Here is a 9,908-nt window from a genome sequence, read left to right as displayed (position 1 = left end):
TCTCACCCACCCGGGTTATGCAACAACATGATGCATGACGACCCCACGCACCCACCGGCTGAATCATCACTGTGTTTGCGACGTTTTGGTTATTTTTAATGCGAGGCCCGCCTGTTTTTTCTACCCGATTTTGTAAAAGCCGAGGACAATCGGTCGAGCCTATTTGTTTTCTGGTTTTCGCGGACCGGTAAGTCTGCGCTTTCCGGGCGCGGTACGCATTTTGTGACCAGCGATGCTTGCAGCGCGTGATTTCAGACCGTTTCGGATTTTTTATATCTGTCTTCAATACCCGACATTCGATATTTTACGCGGAGCTTGACTAGGGCCCGACCGGTGTCACGTCACGTTTTTGAGGCGGTTACATAGATAACTAGCACTTCAAACGAAAAATCAGCAAATATATGTAACCTACATTTTCCAAAACATGAAATTTAGCTTGATGCGCCGTCAGAAGAGTTATTTAGATGGCTTTACAGCCGTTGTAATGCTTATGCGTGAAATAAACTAAAAAGACTACATCTGGACACCCGTACCTTATAAGAAATGATCAATATTCTATCAGTTGCGGATTATCGTTGTCTGATATTGTTTCACTGAAGGCCAATACTGATAACCCTGATGTATTCAACAGATATTTAAGAAATACGTAATGTGGCGTATCGCGTATTTCAAATTCCTGAGAACATTTATTTGATCAGCTTTACAGCCATTGCTAGGCTTGGACATGGTAATAAACTAGGACACATTGAACTATAAGAAATATTCAAGATATTTTAGTACTTCTAATGGTGGCTTCGTGACAAAGTGCCAGATCGACTTGAAATTACCGGTCGGGCCCTCATCTTGACTGCGCAGTGCGGTCGATTGTATTCGCGGACTGGCTTGTATATAGTTGAGCTCTTATCCTGAATAGTTTTGTGTTTGTGTGGATTACTCTCATTCATTTTTCTTGCTTCGTACCGGCGTCGTTACATCGTTTCTATTTGGGAGCGGACCTTTGTGGTTGACCAGTTTTTTTCTCTGCTGACATCTTGAACGGGTCGCATTCAGTTTCTGAGTGTCTGACACAAATAGTTGGTTTGCTGTTTGAATTCGTATTTCACGATTTAATTACACGCTGAGCATATTCGGTAATGCCCTTTGTAACAGCTCTGTTTGTTCTAGTCAGCGGCCGAAACTGTCGCTGCCTGATAGTTGCATTGGTTCTTTAATGGAATGAGCTGTTTTTTGCCGCTTTTTCGTCTTTTCTCAAAGAGTTTTTGCTTCTACCGTCGAAGTGTGACGCTTTTGAGCTCGACTCCCGATAGTCGCCGTTTGTGGAAACGTGTAAAGAGAAAATGGTCGATGTGTTTTTGTTGTGGGTTAATGGGTGGTAGGGATGTCGTTAGAGAAATCAATAGAAACTCTTTATTTGTCCATTGTGAAAGGTGAAAATCAACATGACGCAACCAAAATCACTCGCAGTGTAATGTAGACGGGAGGCTCGAGTCAAGCCACCCAGGACAGGAGCAATTATCTTAGTTGATAAGGGACGAAATGTAAAACAACACACAGTATCATGGAGCAACTCTAAATATAATTAAATTCATATTATAAATATAATTAGGCTGTAGTTTGAGATCGGGTAGTGAAAACATTGCTATTCAAATGCGGAAGAGTCCAAATTACGGAGATTGGGTGGTATAGCTTCTTTCAAATATTGACACCAATAAAACGGATTGAATTTAGCACTAGACTGGTATAGTGGTGTTCAGGTTTGGTTTGGGTGATTGCTAGGTAGTTTGAAGCAGAGTTGGATCAACTACAATAATTCAGTTCAATTGCTCCTTTGCATGTTTTAATTATAATTACTCAATGCTAAAAATATCAAATTACAATAACTGTTGAACATGTAACTAATTCGGTAGAGAGGTGTTCTTTGACAACCGTAGCGACGTAATCAGGGCTGTGGAGTCGGAGTTTGGCTAATTTTCGCTTGGAGTCGGGTAAACTATATTGGCTGGAGTCGGAGTCGTGGGAAAAATACTGACTGGAGTCGGAGTCAGAGTTTGTGAAAATGACCCTGACTTCGACTCCGACTCCAACTTCTCTATCATGAAAATAATTGCTTTCAAAGGATTTTCAATCGAATTTTCATGTACCACCAATCACTGTTATTAATAATCATACTGATCAGGTGTGGCCAACCCGTGGCACGCAGGCCAAATGTGGCCCGCGAGAAGGTTTTGTGTGGCCTGCGAGGTAATTCTCGAAATTATTTATAACATCAGGTAAAATTGCAAGGCTAACGAAGATTTGATTAGCCTGACCGCGAAATTTGATGATGACTAAAACATCAGCATTGGCGTAACCGGCGACCAGCCACATTTATCACAGATACTCGTATATGACCATAAACTAGAATATTTCGTAGCAGATTTATTTGACTTGAAATTTTCCTCGGCACTTCGCGTGATTTATTGTCACTAGATTTCTTGCATTCAGTATTGGAGCCCCCTTCTGAAAATTATAAATACATGTTATTTACCGAATTGAGTCCAACTATATTCGCGATTAGGAGATAACGTGTCGTCCAACATGCGGCTTCGCTCGTGCACTCGCCGAGAGATTGTCGACGACGAAACATTTGCACAAAATGATAGAGGCATGTTCACCGAAACCGTCGATATTGCTATGTCTAAACGTCGAATAATCCTGTCCTTGCCAAATGAGCCCAGTGGTATACAGATGCGACCCCCAATATATGTTAGTAACATATTTATTGATAGAATTCAGTCATTACCTTTGAAAAAATTCCGCTATTCGCTCGACCAGGGCATGACTACACACTGCACAGTTTCATGACATAATTGCTATCAAATTTAGAGCGTAGTAATATAAGTCTTGTTTGCAATGTTACATAATTCGGTTCGCTCCTGTCGGACGACTAAAAGGTTATCAACATTCCAGTTGCCCGCGCAATGGTTCGTAAATCTCATGTGTTCCTTTGGCCGAAAACGTTGGCCACCCCTGATATCGATAAAATTAGAGATTAGATGCAAATTACAAATCGGTTGCATTGAGGAAGAAAATCGCAATATGCATTTTCGCGATGCAGTCAAAATTGATGCAATGTTTGGAATTATACCATGATACTGTGGGTGTCCGGTCAATACCGAGAAAACCATTACAGAGAATGCCAATACCGAGAATGGATGCCACGGAGAATGGACACCACCGAGAATGAACATTACCGAGAACGCAATATATGCAAGGAAGGCATGTTATGCATATGAACAGGTCGTGTGTGTGCATCACGGCGTTGCCACATTCGGCATCGATGCTCAGGTATTAATTTCTTGGCAACGTCAGTCCCAGTAAGCTATATTTTTGACAATGGCCATTCTCGGTAATGCAATCTCAACCTATTCAGTATTCATGTTTCATTCATGATACGTAGAATACCCTTTATTTAAAAAAAAAGAACTCGAACGTATTCGAACTATTCTTAATCATGAATACTGAAAACTAAAAACACAGAAAAATGTTTCAAGCGACTGTTAACAATCAAAAGTTTGAGCGACTTACAGCGAATAGGCTACAGGACAGTCAATGAACCAGAATGGTATGGAAGGTTATGACTGTTGATGAGAGAATTCTCCAATATGAAATTCAGACTATACGCAGAGCAGTAAGTCTAGGGCTGCGCAAAATCGAGTACCTGAGTGATTCGATTCTGAATCAAGTAATATGCTTTGAGTCGAGTCGAGTAATCGAGTATCACTCATAATGACGTCATAGCAGAATGTAATGCGTCAAAGTTCAAGTATGTATCGTTTATGCCACCACAAAGAATATAATGCCTGTTATCTCATAACTGATACTTTGGTATTTTGTGACCGTACCGATTTCATTCCACTTGATGACAATGTTGTAGAATAATCATGACTTCGAAAATGTGCTACCTCTATGTTTCGTATGCTACGATACCGTCAATCAAGGTTTCAAGGCTTCGACAGTGAAAATTAGTATCGAAACTATAATTCTCGTTGATAAATTAACTTTCAGTGGCGAGAAGCGCAAAATTTCAGTACTCGAAAAAATCGTATTTTACTACTCGACTCGAATCACTAAAATTAATACTCGATTCAGATTCGAGTACTCGAATCATTGTGCCCAGCCCTAGCAGTAACTATGAAATGGAGGTGAATCGTGCAAAGTGCGGAGAAAATTTCAGTCTTCGCGCCCCCTTCAGATGCTTTTCCGCCGCCCAAGGGGGCACGCCCCCCAGTTTGAAAACCACTGGTTTAGCCTATATTGGAATTCACCAAGTTTTCTGTTGCCACTGAAGTATGGGAAACAGTTTAGCATGGCTGAATTATCCAGTTATAACTCGGCACGCATAGAACGCCGATGTAAATAGGCTAATTATTACAGGATTTTCACTGGTGTGACGAATAAATGATTAAACGTAAGACCTTGGTAGCTTTCACACTCTATTTAACGTCCACTTGCGAATGAATATAACTTTATTAGTTACACGAGCTTTCGGAGCGCTGCTCCTTCATCAGGTGTCAAAGCGAAAGTAACGCAAAAAGAGCAACGCAAAAATATTTTCAATTTGAACATATGCATAATATGACATCATAGGGAATGATTGATTGATTATGATTGATTGATTATTTTATGTTGTGATTGTCAGGTAGTAGTATATGTGATCGGTCGCGAACTAACGTTTTTTGCATGGGGCTCTTATGGGCCCGCTGGTGAGGTGCCGCGAAACTCGTGTTGGCACATCGTACTTTTTGACCCCCCCTATCGCTCGCACATCGTAATGTGTTCTTATGGGTGCGCTCGCACGTCGTACTTTCAAGCATAGGCATCTCTCGCACGTCGTATTGGAAACTCGTGTTGGCACATCGTACTTTTAGGTATAGGCATCTCTCGCACGTCGTACTTTCAGGTATAGGCTGCGTTGGCATGTCGTACTTTCGGGTATAGACTGCGTTGACGTGTCGTACTTTTGGGTATAGGCATCTCTCGAACGGTATTGAATATGTATCAGGTACGGTAAATGGTCACGTGATTGGTCCTTAGTTAATGCGCTTGTTACAAATTATTATATATGACCGATTCGAGGTAATCCCAACGTTTACGGTGAGTGTAACACCAATATATCGTTATTCTTAAGGGTGCGGCGATGATTCGTACTTTCAGGTATAGGCTGCGATGACATGTCGTACTTTCAGCAAAAAGGTGTGAAATAGTTTGGTAAATCTAGGAATCACTAGCAAGGTAATATTTGGTAATTAGTTTACCACAGAGCCGGCGTAGACGGCGATTCCAATACCAACAATAACCGCGTTCGCAAACTATCACTTCAAATAGGTGTGAAATAGATTACAAACCCCGCGATCGCTGACAAGATAATGTCTCGGACATAGCCATCTTTTGCGACTTGGTGTTACAGGCATACCGATCGCTCACGCGGTGAAATTTTCGTAAGCAGTTTGTCACAGAACATGATTTCACTCGTAAGATTTAATAAGTAACGAATAACAGAACCGCCAGTGTCGGTAACTTGAATAGCGACAAATGTTCACTTATTTCTGCTCTAACCCTAATCCTTTGTGAAGTGAACGCTTATTCAAAAAGGTGTGAAATAATTCTAAAATCCTACGATCGCTCACAAGATAACACCTATAAGACATAACCATCTCTCGTGACTTGCTGTTATATACATCCCAATCGCTACAATGTAATATGTTGGTAGTTTGGTGCGGAACCGGATTTCACGAGCCAGATATAATAAGAATATTAACTATTAAGTAATAAGTAACGAATAACAGAGCCGTCGCAGACGGTGACTTGAATATCCAAAATTTGATACTTCCCGCGATCGCTATGTCAGTGTTTTCACACCTCCGGAACAGTGGTTGACTTTAGTTGCGTGATAAGATCCCAGAGAATATTCAATCAATGTGTTAATTTGTCAACTTGAAATGAAACTCACTACACAACTCAAGTTGATTCGTATCTGAATGTGTTAATTCGGTAAAACTCTGATCCTTTTAGAAATCCTTTTAATGCGAACTCTTGAATCCAACGTAACCTGAATATTACTGACACCAACATTCAACCACATCGGATTATTCACACATTCCGCGCCGCTGTTTTCACACCTAAAGAATCAATACCAACTAGCTCAATGAGAATCAAGAATCACAAGTATGCACATACAATAATTGTATTTATTACTGAGAAATCAAACGCTTAACAAAAACACGCAACTTATCATTTGCCAACTCTAGCATTACCAAAAAATTCAGATATTGTTAATTGAAAATTCTTGAGTCCTTATTATCAAAAAGATTATAGTGCGGTGTCGGAATCCATTCGCGGGATGTACTAAAGGTAAATTCAGATAATCCAAAATGAAATATATCGACTTTGACATAGTCTGAATTGAAATAGATTGACAAACATAACTGCCAATTTTCACCCAGTCACATTTCAAAATTATACGCACATTGATTTGAAACAAGTAATGAAACATCACAACTCTATCCACGATTCCGTTTCCGTTTGTAAAATAGAGTTTCAGAAATACTATCACTATGACATCTCAACCTTTTAACATCTTGCCATACACAAAAGAGTAAAATACAAAAACCTTGTCAAGTCAATCCGTTTGTAACTCACCCAACCAAAGCAAAAAGTGTCCGTACGAAAAGTAGACAACTACGCGAGTAATCACTACAACCCGCAAACATACCAAGCTCAGATGTATCCATATCCTGTCCTTTTTTATTCAACTGTAAGATGAAGTAATTACTACTTGGTGCACGACTTGAGATTAACATATGCTTCTAGTATACAAGCTTTGAATGTCTGACCAACGTAGTCAAGAATTCATTTCTTACGATCGAACGCTGGTGTCGCATTGAAAGATATCATGTTGTAAACATCCCTATTAACACATTGGTTTGACATACGAGATTTTGTAATAGTCGATCATGACTTGATTGTTAAAGTATGAAGTAATTGAACCGATGTTGGTTATTGCGATATCAACAAACTTTTCAGAGATATTTTCATTAACACAGCAATTTGTGAAACGAGACTTGTATATGTGAAATGTTCTTGATTGGGAAATTATTCTGGGTTGGTACAAAACAATCGCTGTATTACAGACAACAGAAAATACTTTACAAATGCAATCGTTTACAATAATTAGGACTAAAGATGAAACAACAATATCGGTATTATTACATTAAACAACCAGTACACGTATTAAAATCTATCGTTAACGATAACCGGTGCTAAAGATGTAATAATTCCATTATTCATACATTGAACACCCGATACAAAATGCTTTATTATCGCAATTCGTAACGAGTAATTGAAACTACTACGTGTGGAGTTAGTATATCTCAATGTCATATCGTTACCACTGAATCCAACAATTGATACGATTTATTGTCGAAATTTGTGACAGCGAATTGAAACATCCGTACCTTACAGAGTGTGAAAATAGCACTTTTGGTATCGAGTACCAGTCGAAGCGGGTGAACAATACTCAATCCTTTCAGTGACTCGCTGTTGTACGTACTAAATGTAAAACATTACGAGGTTACACTCTAAGACTTGGATCAGCACAAGGAAAATTTAGAATATCTTTACTGGCTGCAACCTATTCTACTAGACAAAACTCACAGCATTAATAAAATCAAAATATGTGCTACACTGAAATCTACAGAATGTGTTTGTAGTGTTGTTAGTAGTGATCATACATTATCATTTGAATCTTCTAAAGTAATTGTAATCGTAAAACCAAACTACTCAAAGTCATTACCACCACAAAAACAGTTTGCATGATATTCGTCAAACGCATCCTAATTCAGTATGCAGAAATTATTTGTAGAGTGCATACCGGCAAAGAAATCAGGAACACAACCAACACCGAAAATGATAAATGCGTTTCGCGTTACTATTGATACAAGTTCATTTCTATCGGGCGAAATAAATGCCATCACAAAACTCAGATCATGTAAAGGTCTTGATTGATATGAATTTCGATTTGTGTCTTATGATACCAGCAAGCATTTTAGAAATATTTTGATTCGTTAAACCAAAGTCGTATGTCCGATTATTAGTTGATTGGAAACTTGTTCACGTACCTCGACCATCACAGAAGAGTATAACACCATTGACCGACAATCTTTTACAAAAGGATCGAAACCAAGTGACCCAAAGTCGTTGTCGTCACATAAACAATTTGTACGACGTTTTATAAATGGGTCCTATACTTAGGTGTACTAGAAATATTTGTAAAACAGACTCGGGTAAAGAAATCGACGAAAAGATATCCTACACCTAAATCTGGTAAAACCAGTTTGCACTTGTTACTCATTAGTATAGTATCCATTTGAATTTTTCCATTTCCTTTCGTCAACGTAGATGTAATCATAGTCACTAAAGAACTTACTTGGAAGTGCTTGAATTCCAGACATAGTTCTGATTTACCCGACACAAGACCCAAGAACAACTCTAGTTTCAACCGAGCACACATATCCAAAATTTCACACACTCCGCTATACCTAAAGCGCAAACACCCGATACAAAATATGACTTGTTGTGTTGTTGCGGTATCATCTTCACAATATCACACAAATACATCACACAAATGATGGTTATGTGTAACATGATATCGACTTGAATCACACCAACATGGAAGATGATTTACTCACTCTTTACATAACGATATTGACCAACATCACGTCGTCGGTGTGTATCGTTTTTTTTTTAGATACAAGCTATGCTAGTGTAGCGAAAAATAATTTAGTTTAACAAAAAACAATTTTTACTGTCTTGACTTATGAAAACAACAGACGAGTCTTCATTCAATATTTTGTTTGTGTCAACTAGTTACTTTGTATGATACGACTGATACCCCCGCGACTTTTTCAGATCACAATATGAAAGATATTTACATCACACAAAATACTCTACTTGATATTCCCATACTATATTAAACTGAGGAATGGTGGGTCAGACTCTACAAAATGTTTTGATACCGTTTTTTACACGAATGGTCACGCATCTAAATATTCAAATAATCCAACACACAACTATAGTACTTACATAAATATCATATAGTTCTTGTAACATAGTTGTATGAATATACTATCCAATTATATATTGAAGTTTTCTACCTCCAAGAAGATCTTGAAAGTTGTATGTGCACAATGTATATCGTGAGTCCTACACATTCATGATATCCGCCCGAGTTTGACTTTTAGAAAATATTATATCGATATATTGATGTCTTTCAAAAACAAAACCGTGGTCCCTGTTTGATAGACCTATCAATGTCATGACCGTAATCTAGTTACTTCCATAAAAGAGTAAATATTCGACTTACGTTCCACAAATCTAACACACAAAACAATTTACTTTACTAACGAGAAGTGACAAGTGATCGGATGATTTTCCATACATCAAAACAACTACATGGTGGTGCTATATTAATAACGTCGCTAACCTTTGTGCACCAGCTGTAAATCACACAAGCAACAATATTCGAGAATCGAGTTATTGAAAAACGTGAAAGTGTTTTCCCTGTGCCAAGTCGTTATTTTGACGAAAGCGTATATTGTAATATCATGATCAATTTGCATTCGTTGGTCACAAACTGTCACTACTCTAAATAATTACTTTTAGTAACACTATATCAATGTCATCGAGTTGTGCGAATAGATTTACATGCGGTATTGTGGTTTTAATCGAAGCATACAGCATGGTCTAACTTTATACTCTCCTCTTGCATTCACATTCGAACAACGATCTTGTTTCGTCACGTAAAAAATATGTTCACTATCGCAATACTCTGCACAGGCGTGCAAATCCTTTCCACTCTCATAATAGTA

At 38.5% G+C, this 9,908-nt stretch overlaps 1 long non-coding RNA gene across 1 annotated transcript in view; it reads left to right on the top strand.

Annotated features, from left to right (window-relative positions):
- The window catches only part of LOC145435090 (uncharacterized), a 75,996-nt gene extending 74,653 nt beyond the window's left edge, over positions 1 to 1,343 (top strand). Inside the window, exon 2 of the long non-coding RNA XR_013913708.1 lies at positions 1,165 to 1,343. This is a non-coding gene — a long non-coding RNA (uncharacterized LOC145435090). The remainder of the gene's footprint in view (positions 1 to 1,164) is intronic.
- The last annotated feature ends 8,565 nt before the right edge of the window (positions 1,344 to 9,908 follow it).

The sequence above is a fragment of the Botryllus schlosseri genome, chromosome 3, assembly GCF_051294905.1.
Source record: "Botryllus schlosseri isolate E-star chromosome 3, Bs_hap1, whole genome shotgun sequence".
NCBI classification, from domain to species: domain Eukaryota; kingdom Metazoa; phylum Chordata; class Ascidiacea; order Stolidobranchia; family Styelidae; genus Botryllus; species Botryllus schlosseri.
This window is presented reverse-complemented; position numbering and strand designations above follow the sequence as displayed.